This window comes from Furipterus horrens, unplaced genomic scaffold (assembly GCF_987537825.1).
Source record: "Furipterus horrens unplaced genomic scaffold, mFurHor1.1.pri manual_scaffold_5, whole genome shotgun sequence".
Taxonomy (NCBI): domain Eukaryota; kingdom Metazoa; phylum Chordata; class Mammalia; order Chiroptera; family Furipteridae; genus Furipterus; species Furipterus horrens.
The window spans coordinates 27,755,127-27,768,122 of NW_028327175.1; the positions used below are offsets into that span (position 1 = coordinate 27,755,127).

Sequence of the window (12,996 nt, forward strand, 5' to 3'; positions counted from 1 at the left end):
CAGAACAAGTCCAATGGAAAGCAGGTTCCTGGGACAAGAGGGTCACACTACTTTCAGAACCCTATCTTCACCAACCCATAAGTATTCATCACCATCCAACTGGTACTGATGGTCAACAGGTACCCATGAGCTGGTACTGATAGTCAACAGGCACCCGGACTAGGTATTGGAAAGAAAGGGAAAACTGAAACCAGACAGCCCCTCCCACAGCGTTGAGGAAGGACACAGGGGAGTAAACAAGGCAAGCAGCCCTTCCCCAGGGGGCTAGGGAGGATGACAACTGGAAACTGGCCTGCTTGGAGAGGGGCTGGCACAGACCCAGCTGAGCCTCATTAGCTCAGCTGCCTCTCAGATGTGAGTTCAGGTTGAAAGGGGAGGACCCTGCCATTTTCTTCTTTCTATTTTCAAAATAGTCATTAAATATGGGCACTCTCACCTTATCCCACCCCACCCCCTTCTTTTAACTGATTTGGCCATTCCTTTATGATCTAAGATGGAAATTGAAATGGACATCTGTCTGTCTGACTCATAGCTGTCAGGGCAGACGGCTTCAACATAACATTCTGGGCTTCGCGATGTCTGTTCTCCAGGTGTTCATTAATGTCTTCTAACTTGATTTTTTTTTCATGTAAAAATTTAAATTATAACCTTTTCCAAATGTGAAGGTTCTTGAGATCATTAGTCATCAGAGAAATGCAAATTAAACCCACACTGACATACCACCACACACCCACCAGAATAACTAAAATTAAAATGACTGACACCATCTATCGATGGTGAGGGTGTGGAACTCCCGTTTTCCCAGTAGGCGGGAGTGTGAAATGGAACAACCACATTGGAAAACTGCCAGTTTCTGATCAAGTTCAGCACATGTCTACCTATGACCCAGCAATTCTACTCACAGCTATATTCTAAGAGAAAGAAGACTCTATCCACATAGAGACAAGTACAAGAATGTTGAGGACAGCTTTATTCATAACAGCCAAGAGTTGCAAACCACCACATATTCATGGAGAGGCTGGGTAAGTTCCATGCTGCTAAACTCAAATTTAAGAACACTATTCAGTAACCAAAAAGAACCAAGTCCTGACATGCACAACAACAGAGACAGATCTCAAACACATTACATTGAATGACATGAGCCAGACAAAAGGTACATGCTGTTTGATCCTATTTAATGAAATCCAAGGACAGGTAAAGTTAATCTACAGTGATTAAAAAAAAAAAAAAAAAAAGCACTGAACAGGATTATTGGAATGGGGTATGAGAGAACTTTCCAGGTAATGGAAACAGCATATGCCTTATCTGTGTATTTATATGTGTGTATTCATATGTCAGAATTCATTGAGCCATACTCTTAAGTTACGTATTTCACCAAGTGTAAATTTTATCTCATCACAGTACTGACAATATAAAAAAACAACTTAGCCAAAGACATAAAATGACCAATAAGCATATGAAAAGATGCTCAACATCATTAGTCAAGAGAGAAACCCAAATCTGAACCACAGTAAAAAAACCATTTCACACCTACTAGGATGTTTATTTAAAAAAAAAGAAGAAGAAGAAGAAAGAATAAAGAAAGGCAGAACTGAAAGTGTTGGAAAGGATGTAGAGAAACTGGAGCCCTTGTGCATTGCTGGAGGAAATGTAAAATGGTGCAGCCACTATGGAAAACAATTTGCTGGTTCCTCAAAAAGAAAGCTAAACATAAAATTACCATATGATCCAGCAATTTTGCTAGTAAGTATATACCCAAAGCAATTGAAAGCAGGGACTCATACAGATATTTGTACACCCATGTTCATAGCAGCATTATTCCTAATAGACAAAAGGCAGAAACAACCCAAGTGTCCCTCAAAAGATAAATGGATAAACAAAATGGGGTATATGCATACAATGGAATATCATTCTTTTAAATTAAAGAATGAAATTCTGACACATGAACCTTGAAGACATGGTAATGGAGGAAGGCAAATAAAAAAGGACAAATATTGTATGATTCCACCTATGTGAAATATCAAGAATAGGCAGTTGCATAGAGACAGAAAGTAGATTGATTAGAGGTGAGTTACTGCAGTTAAGGGGAGGAAGGAATGGGAAGTTATTGCTGAATGGTTATAGGTTTTGTGGCATGGTGAAAAAGTTTTAGGACTAGACAGCAGTGACGTTCATACAATATTGTGAATGTAACGCACATCCTGAATTATGCACTGGTTACAATGGTTAAAATGGGAAATTTTGTTATATATATTCTACCACATTTAAAAAATTCATAATAGAATATGCCAAAAACCATTTGTTTCTATACCTAAGTGGACAGATTATATATTAGAATTATACCTCACTAAAGCTGTTAAAAATGAAAAAAAAAGTAACAGTGATACATACAGAACACAAACAGATCTCATAATCATTGCATCACATGAAAGAAGTTAGGCACCACAGTACTGTGTGACTCCAGTGAAGTCCCAGCGCTGGCTAAACTGAGCCATGGGGACAGAAATGTGAGCAGCAGTTGCCTCTGATGGGCAGGAACTAGGCAGAAAGGAGTAAGAGGAGCCTCACCATGGTGATGAAAATTTTCTATGTCATTCCTAAGCAGGAGATGTTTGCACAGGTGCATGGATTTCTCAAAAATCATCCAGCTGTTCATTTAGAATTTGTTTTTTTTCCCATATGTAAATTATACTACAATAAACAACTATTATAATAAAATGCGGTTAAAAAGCAACAAGGCATTGATAGTGATGTGATGTGCTGTGTAAAGAGCAGGGCCAGAGGTGGGAAACCAATTAGAAGGCTGCAATCAGATTGGTCACCAGGTAGAGATAATGCCACTGAACAAGGTGGTGCACAGAGTGATGTGGCAGAACAGACCCAAGGTCATGCAGGGTGAGGTCAGAAGAGGTAATTGGCTTCTGACGTGGGCCCCTAGGAAACTAGCAAAGTTATCTGCCAAGGGAAAAAAAAAAAAAAACACAGCAAGAAAACCCAGTGCTCTTGGTAAACAAATCAAGGCCCAGAAATCTAAAACCAATTAAAAGAAGAATCACTCATACAGACAAGACAGATTCAACTTGAACCAGAGGTTCATGGTAGAAAGTTCAGTTCATTTTAAAGGACACTGGTGCACAGTTAAGTCCACTGGGTTGTTTTGTTTTGGTTTGTTTGTTTTTTCTGACTGGGAACAGTTTACCCGGCATCAGCCAAAACAATCTATCCCCCAGGAACACACAAGACAAGATCTCCTTGAACCCTTCCATGAGTCCAAGAACGTAATTTCTGTTGACCCAAGTAACAGAATTCGGGGAAGGCCTCTCCTGCCCTGGCATGCTACGATGTCTCCCACTTTCTTCCATTCATCCCATCACACCTGCCGTTCATTAAGAGGGCAAAAAAAATGGACAATGGGCAGATTTTCAGAGGCATAATCACCCAGATGATGGCAACTAGAAGACAGGACAAAACGTCCTTTGGGGTGCAGGGATGAGCCCCAAAAGATGGCATCGCAGGCAATGATGAGCCTTTAAAGATAGTTTCATCTCTGAAAGCTGCTCAGGGCCTTCCCTTGGTACACTCTGCTCCCCAGGGCTCTCTTCTGAGATGAAGGATCCCCTCCACTCAGGTGTCTCAGCCACAACCCTCTGTCCCTCACCTACCCACTAACTGCCTGTTGTGCGTTGAATTGTGTCTCCCTCAAAAGATATGTCCAAGTCCTAATCCCTGGTACTTGTGAATGTGACTTTATTTGGAAAGTCTTCATGGGTATAATAAGTTAAGGATCTTGAGACGAGGTCATCTTGGAGCTCTGAGTTACAGACACACAGAAGAAGGAGGCCAAATACAGATGGAGGCAGAGACTGGCATGATGCAGCTACAAGCCAAGAACACCTGGAGCTTCCAGAGGCCCGAAGAGGCAGGAAGCATCCTCTTCTAGGGTTTTCAGAGGGAGACAAACCTCCTATCACCTTGATTTTGAATTTCTAGCCCTCAGATATGTGAGAGGATAAATTTCTATTGTTTAAGTCACCAAATTTGTGTTAATTGCTTACATCAGCCTTGGAAACTAACACATCCACACTCGCTCCATGTCCTCCAACCATCTCCAACACCTGACCTTCTCCCTCCTCTCCTGCTCCGGATGTCACCCTTGAGTCTGGCCCTCATTCACCTGCTATAGCAGCAAAAGCCTCTATCAGATCACCTGCCTCCTGGTCTAACTCCCCTCCATCTTCCACACACTCACTGATGATTTAAAATGTCCATTCCTACAACTCCCTAGTTATTCTCAGGAAGAAAAGCTCAGAGCTGCCCCCTCCCCTGGCCCCAGCCTCAGGGGGCATCGTAATTGATGCTTATTGTGCCAGTAGCAGGTATTGTTTGATGCATTTGCAAAAATAAGATCCAACCGAGCCATGCACTAAAATACTCAAAATGCCTGCTAATTTGCTTACCTTTATTCCTCCAGCCATCTGTAACCTCAACTTTTAATAAATGGAAAAATATAGCTGATTAGAGAAATGAACAGATTGAATACTCCACCAACACAGCCCTGCAATACAAACGTTGTTCCTTCAAAATAACTAAATGCAAATGTAAAAGAAACAAACCATCTGAGCAATTAACACCACCAAAGAGCATCCACATTTCCAACAGAGAGAACCCACCCATCAGTCCCCTAAACTTACTGTTCTCTAAACACTAGCTCTGAGCAAGGCCTGTGAGCATTCAGTCCTCTCACCTACTCCAAGTCTCTAATTCCCAATTAAAGAGATTTCTACATTCACAAAAATTATTTATCCACAGGAAGATGTGCCATGGCACGCACTGTAAGTCACAGGCTAATGAACAACTACTGCTCCACGCTGCCTCCCATTCATTCTGGTTTCAGATATGTTATTTATCGTGAATGTGCTTCTTGGTCTTTCCCACATCAGCAGCATGTAAGTTATCAAAGGCTCCAAACATCCACCTGCAAAACTGTTTTGTTGTTGTTTTAATAATACTTTATTTTTCAGAGCAGTTTTAGGTTCACAGAAAAAACAAGACTGGACAGAAGGTACAGAGATTTCCCTGCCTGCAAATTGTTAATATGGAAATTGATATCCAGGGCAAAGGCCTACCACTACATTCAAATATCAACAGCAAAGGTATAAAAGCTAAGACAGGTCTTTTTTTTAAAAAGAGCATAATGTGCTAATAAAGCTTCACACACACACACACACACACACACACGCTATAATATTTAAAAATGTGTTATTGCAGAGAAAAAGGTAGTCCTAGCATGCTGATTCTTCCATTAACATTAGTTATGTTGTGATAGTAATGTAAACGTTATTTGTTTTCAACTGTTAGAATCAAACAACAGATAAAGTCAGATGTACATGAGCATAATTACAGAACTCCAGGTCCTCCCTCCCTTCCTCTCCCCCCCCACCACCTCCCTCCCCCTCCTCCACATTGCAGCTTCTGCTGGGTAGCCCAAGGCACGTTGTGCACTCTGCAGAATCTGTGAGTAATAAAGTCTGTTTTTTGATAGTTGTTGCCAAGGTGCATCTTGTAATCATAATAAGAACCATAAGGGTCAATACAACTACAACACTGGTTCTGGTCCGGGTCCGCCACAGGTAATACAGGCCCAGGTGAGTGTCTGAGGCACTTCTAGTCTATAGCATCCCTAGTGCTAAGCTGAGAACAACACAAAACAATAACGCATTGAAACAACAAGTGTGAAAAATTAATGACCTATATAGGATTATTTAAATACCAACAGTAATGTTAAATATCAGCATAAATATATAACTACAATTCTTAAATGAATAAAAAACAAAAATTAAAGAAGAAAAGCAAAGAATCAATGAATATGCATGAAATGTATATAACCTCACTAGTACGTAAAGTAGTGAAAATTAAAATGGTAATAAGATGCCATATACTTAACAAAAAAAAAGATTATATTTCTGATAGTCACCAAAGATGCACCACTCAGTTACTTGCGTGGGACAAATGCCCTAAGCCATATGGGAGAAAATAAGGTTGGACCTTTACCTCATGTCTTATGCCAAAATGAATCATTAAACATACAGCCATAAAAACACTGGAAGAAAATCTAGATGACTATTTCTATAAACTTGGCTTTTAAAATGCATTTTGAAGCCTGAGAGCAAAGCTATAAACCATACAGAAAAAAATAAATCTGACGATTCAAAAACCTATCCCTTCTTAGCAAAATAATAGTATAAACAAAGTAAAAAGACTGAAAGCAACTTTCACTTTCAGCTGTGAAAAAACTAGCTTCAATCACATCTACTCTTCTGCTGAGAACAAGTAAGACTGAATTATTTTCTAGTAATCTATCTGGAGGCACCAGACTTCTAAGAAAACCAGGACTAGCAGGCCCACTATACTAGAAAGAAGGTAAAAGCCCAGAGATGAGCCTCTAGTCTTGTCACTTTCCTCCTTGTGGGCTTGGCTGGTTCATAAGCTGAAAGGCTGGGAAAGCAAGCTGAACACAGGAGATAAAGGTCAGAGGTGTTGGGCAGAGTCTATCACAGTTTCAGGGTTAAGGAGACAAAATTGAAGTCATGACCTGCCAAGGACAACAGGCCTATTAACTATGCCACATTTTCTGTAGGGAACCCAAATGGCTAGCTCCTACAAGTAAGGCAGAAATAGACCAAACTTTATAGAGACTGTTGCCTCCCTGCTATCATCTGCCCTGCTGTCTGCCAGAGCAAATTAAATCCTCTCTAGAAGAAGATAGCACTACCTAGAGCTACTTCAGTTTTCATACACAATGTCTAGCATTTAAAAATAATTACCAGACATATCAGGAGATGGGACCAAGAGAAAAACAGACAATAGAAAACATCTCCAGGAGATACAGATACTGGACTTATCAGACTTTACAATAACTGTTATTAATATGTAACATAAAATAATGACAAATGGATACTTTTTTCAGAGAACTGAATCTATAAAGAAGAATCAAATAAAAATTTTATTAATGAAATATGTAAAAACTGAAATTAAGAATTTAAAAAGGAGTTAAGAAGCAGACTAGGCTAAAGAGAGAATTGGTGAACTGGAAGATGGTTTAGTCAAAAATGCACAGGCAGGGAAGAAAGATGGAAAAGATAAGGGAAAAAAACATAAAAAACAAATGGAGCATAGTGGAAAGGATCTAATATATGTGAATTTGTATGTATAAAAGAGAATGGGACAAAACAATATTTGACAAGATGTTGGCAAAGAATTTTCCCAAACTGACAGAAGATACGAAGCCATAAATTCAAGAAATTCCACAAACCTCAAATAAAATTTAAAAGAATAAATGCACACTGGGAAAAAAAACACAGAATATATGCTAGATAAAGAATAATATCTTCAGCATATTTTAAACATTCTTAAAACTCATGAAAAAAATACAGACTAATCAAAAAATGGACAAAGGATATGAGGAAGAAAATCAAAGAAAGAAAAAAATCTAAACAGTTCATAAACCTGTTATATGAAACATATAATTTGAAACATCATTAATCAAAGTCACAGATATTAAAGTGAGGTATCTTTTTTAGCCATGAGTTAGAAAAGATTAAACATACTGAAAATAACTAATATTGGCAAAGTGTGGTAGGAAAAGCTCTCTAATACCTTGCTAGTGAGCATAAGTAGGTTCACTCTTTCTAGAGGGTTATTTGTTATGTATTATGTCAGGCAGAATAAGTTAGTTTGTGCAGCACTAATAAACAACCCCCAATGACTTATGACAAACATCTACTTGCTCATGTGACATGTCTACTCAGGTGGGCTACAGGTCTTTTCCATACTGTTTCCCCTCTAAGACTCGGTTTAACGGAGGAATCTCTACCTGGAATATTGTGAGTCTCGTACAGAGGGAAGAGAGGATATGGTAAATCATATGCCTGGGCTTAAAACTTATAGCCAAAGTTATACAAATCACTTCTCATACTGAATTTGCCAGAGAAAGTAGCATGGCCAAGTGTGACGCTACACAGAGAAAACCTACTCCTGCTCCAGGGAGAAGCAGAATTATTTGTGAAAATACCAGGACCCACCACATAAATCTGAACTCAAGACCCAACAATTTCCAAATAATTAGATCAATATGCAAATATATATGTAAATTATTACCCATAAACTAAAAACAATCTCAGTGCCTACCAAGAAGTCATAAGTTAAATAAATATATCCAGAAAATAAAGTACATTGCAGTAATTAAAATAATGATGTGTATTTGTTGACATGCAAAGATGTCCTCAATGTGCTGTGAAGGAAAAAAGCAAATTACATGTACCATATTACTTTAAATAACTCTTAAGTTATACTTAAAAAAATTAATTATCTCTAAGGTGATTTTTATCTTTGGTATTTTACTTTCTGTGCTTCCTGGGTATTTTACTGTATGCATTGTGACTTTTAATGTTTCGAAGACCAACAGAACCATTTTAATATTTTCAATAATTAGTGTACAGCATGATGAGAATATAGCAAAACAGGCAATTTCATAGCCTGCTGATGGAAGGAGAGATTAGTATATCTTCCTAGAAAGCAAGATGGCCTTTAAAAGATCCATACTCTTAAATTCAATAATATACCGTCTAAGAATTCATCTAAAAAGGAATGTTCCAGTAAACTAGGACACCCGTTCATCAGGGCATTATGTCTATAGCAAAAATGCAAAAGCAACCAAAATGTCCAACAAATGATTAAATAAATGATGATATATGCAGAAATGGGTTTTTTTAAATCAAGATTCTAAACATAAGTGAGCTCAAAGAATGCTTGGAAGTGAAAAAAGGGGGGGGGGCAGAATCCAAACTCTATTTACAGGATAAACTTTAGAAATAGGTAAACAGACTGATAGATCACATTAAATGTTAACTTCATTATCTGCAGTTAGCAATAGTGTATAGTGTAGGTCTCGTTTTTATTTTCTCCTTTGTACTTGATTCTTTTTTCTTTTCTTCTTTCTCTTTTTTTTTTCTTTTCTTTTTTTTTTGACAAGTTGGAGCCACATGGGGCCATTTTATTGCAGTTAAATACCTTTCTATTTTGTGTCATTTTTCCATTTAAAAAAAAACTGCACATAAATATTTCTATTAGAAGCAAGAAAAAAATATCTACTAAATATTACTGTTCAGTGTCAGAGTAAAAGAATAAGGGTGGCATGACTGGTCAGGGAAAATCAAGCTCTGTCCAGGATCTTCACAAAGCACTAAGATCAGAAACATTCTACTTCAGTGAAAACCTCAAATGCCCAAATTCACTGCTTTTGAAATTCAGCAAGGAAAGATTCTCCCAGTCTCTTAGCAAAGCACACACTGCAGCCAAGCCAGGAAACACATGACTAATGTCCTGATAATGGAAAGGCATGGTGAAAGGCCCACATTTGCACTGCTGTTAAGTTAAAAGCTAAGAAGCAAATGAGTAATGACCTGGAACATGTAAATGTATTGGAAAAGGGCCACATTTGCACTGGAAAGATCCTTCCCCATTTGCAGGAGACTAATAACAATTTTCTAAATTATGCATTAAGATAACACACAGGAAAAATTAAGCATGAAAAGACTGATGATGAGAACCATTCTGTTGGCCTAAATGTTGTTATGAACTGCATGGAAGAGAGTGAGAAGAATTACACACACACACACACACACACACATATACAGACACACACACACCCCTACACTGAGTTACACGGCCCCCATGCACATTGTACTTTTAATGCACCAGATTCAAACAACGATTTCCAACCAGGTAAAGAACCACTGTGACACCAGCGCCAGCCCTTTCTTTCTCCCTCATAGAGGACTTCGTTTCTGTATTTCTTATTGTCACATGACAAAACAAAGAAATACTGCTCGATGTGGCAAAGAGCCCAGCTGATGAAGAAACTCTCAAGAGCCATGATGACACAGAATTCAGAGTCTCTATCACAGACTATATTGCCATCTGTGAGTTCCTTGCGGACAGGGCCTCAGGGCTTGTCTCCCAGTGCTTCTCCCACAGGAGACTGGCATGGAAAAGCCATCAGTAAGGGTCTGGGAAGGCTGATTGATGGGGGCATCTGTCCAGGTGAGGAAGGAGCAGAGGGGCCCTAGCAGGGAGGCTCAGAGGTACAGTCCTGTATCTGACCCCAGAACCACAGTTCCGCTTTATGCATGCCCCACATGGTACCCTCAACACCACGTGGAAAATCATCAAATGTCAGAGACTAGCACCTCCTCTTCCTTGGGGACACCCCACACACCTACGAGGGAGGCCGCTTGCCGAGCAACCAGGCCATGGAGGCTAACAGAGAAGCCACAAGCTCCCCAGGAAGTGCTTTCTAGTTCTAGAGGTTTCTCTCTGGGTTTCCTTTCACAAGAGCAAAGCCTCAAGCTCCACACAGATCCACACTCTTAAATTTCCTGTGTCAAATGGAAATGACCATTCACGCTTTAAGTCCAATCTAAAAAACTGAAGCTTAAGGACTTAGATGCGCAGCCTAAATATGGATTTGTCAACCAAGGACAATGTTTGTGAACCTCATTTTCCACCACTCTATGCATCCATGAAATACCTGATGGTTTAGTTACCTGAATACTGAAAATTAAGCAGAATGTAACAGACGAAGGAGCTCACCCACCACAACAGTCCTTAAGAGCCTCTGGCCTTAAACATCTGTCCACTTGAAAGAGCACCAAATTTCAAAACATTGCTAAAACTTCATTCTGCACTAGCCTCTCTGGCCTCCTGGTGGTTCCAGAATATTCCAGGCATTCCCATTTCATGGTCCTTTGTTCTTACTGCTCCCTCTGGACCACTCTTCCTCAGACAGTCTTACCGCAAGACAAGACTTTCACTTTCTCCAAGTCTTCAAACTAAGGCTCTCCCCACTCAGCAAGGGGTGGAAATGTTGTCATCAGCCCAATACTGACAACACCTATATCGTCTGCTTTTCCTTTTCTCCTCAGCACGGAACACTCCTTCGCTTGCTAAGGACTTTACATGTTTCTTAATCATCTTGTTTACTGTTTCTCTCCCCCGGAAGCATGTGAACTCCACTTGAGTAGGAATTTCTGTCTTATACAGTGCTAGTGCATGGTGCAGGAGACGAATATTCAATAAGTATGCATATTTGCTGAATAAATGAATCCACTAAACTGAAAAGAAGGCAACGTCATGCAGAATCAAGAAGCATGTTTAATGCAAATTGTTTTCTGTGTTATTTCTTTTTAAAGGAAGAACTGCAGCACAGTGTTTGCTTGAGTGTTACTAGTTAATATAATTCCCTTTGCAATCAAACACATGCAGTTTTTGGTGGACTACGCATTGCTGTCTTGCTAGGTGTGAAACGGGTCATCTCTGACGCCTCATCAGCTTCATTATCATTAAATCCCACTGAGCATGTGGTGGCAGCCTCCGCATGTCCCCCTGGCACTGGATAAAGGTGGAGTGATAATCATGAAAGGCAAACTGTGGAATTTGGAGAGAATGTGTCATGCCTCTGGGGCCTAACCTCATATTACATTTTTAAAAGCACAGTTTGTCCTATTATGAGTATTGTCCCAAAGGAAAATATAGTCAAATACTGAGAGTGTAATAACAAATAATCCAAATGAGAAGTGTTTACAGTGCGGGGAATTCTTAATTATGGGTTTTTCTCATTTTATGGAATAGGTGCATCTCAGAGGAGCTGGTAGATGAAATTTTATCTACCTGCATATTTTACCTGCTGCATATTCTTTAACTTCAAAAACCACCTGACATGGCGCTGGCCAGTGTGTTGGAGAACTTTCTACCAATGAACTGGCATGTGTTTTTTAGACTCGGAGGTTGTACAGATTTGTTGGACCTGAGCCCTGGTAGTCCCAGGGATGAGCTGAATCTGGCAGCACCAAGTGGGGTATCCCAAAGGGGCTGAGAATTTAAATATTTTATGGAACCATCACCTTGGCCTTCAACTTTCAACATGGAGTCATTGTTGCAGTGGATTCTCGGGCCACAGCAGGTGCCTACATTGCTTCCCAGACAGCATCAGCCCCTACCTGCTGGGTACCATGGCTGGGGATGCAGCAGATTTTAGCTCTGGGAATGGCTATTGGCTCAGCAATGCCAAGTCTATGAGCTTCGAAACAAGGAACACTTCTCAGTAGCAGCTGCCCCCAAGCTGCCTGCCAACGTGGTATGTCGGTGTAAAGGCATGGGGCTGTCCATGGGCCTCGTGATCTGTGGCTGGGATAAGAGACCTCTATTATGTGGACAGTAAAAACCAAATCTCAGGGGCTGCCTTCTATGTAGATTCTGGCTCTATGTGCGCATATGGGGTCATGGACCAGGGTTACTCCTATGACCTAGAGGTGGAACAGGCCTATGATCTGGCCTGCCAAGCCATCTACCAAGACCCCTATGAGAGGCCTACTCAGGGAGTATGGTCATCCTCTACCATGTCTGTAAGTGTTGCTGAATCTGAGTCTCCAGTGTACATGGCAAGTACAATAGATCTACCTACCTCCTGGAAGGAGGGTGGATGTAGCTGTTGTGTTTCTTGGAGAACTGTTGATGGTAATATGGAAACAGCTCTCCATTATATAGAGGGGTCCCCAATCGTATTGATTGTTTTTTTAAGCTCTGGTGCCTTGACCTCTACGTGTTACCAGTTGTTAATGAGCTGCTACAGAGGTAATGAGTTGTTTTACTTTCTTGGATGCTAACATTACACTACTCAACCTCAAAAAAAAAAAACAACAAATCTGACAAAACTTTTAGTGAGAGTGGCAGAAGAGAGTAACCAGGCATGCCAAACACTGTAGCTCCTTCTACAACCTCAGCAATTTCTCCATGTGAAAAAGCACTCACATCCGCAACCCAAACAATTCTGCTGACTTTATTCTCTGTTTCAGCTATTTTTAATCAGGGAGTGGTTTTGCCCCTGCACCCAATAAGGGGACATTTGGCAATGTCTGAAAACATTTTTTGTTTTTGCAA

At 40.0% G+C, this 12,996-nt stretch overlaps 1 protein-coding gene and 1 pseudogene across 1 annotated transcript in view; one reads left to right on the plus strand and one right to left on the minus strand.

Annotated features, from left to right (window-relative positions):
• The window catches only part of ANKRD33B (ankyrin repeat domain 33B), a 62,262-nt gene that overhangs the window by 33,147 nt on the left and 16,119 nt on the right, over window positions 1–12,996 (minus strand). The window lies entirely within an intron of this gene.
• On the plus strand, window positions 11,947–12,475 carry LOC150008304 (proteasome subunit beta type-5 pseudogene; annotated as a pseudogene).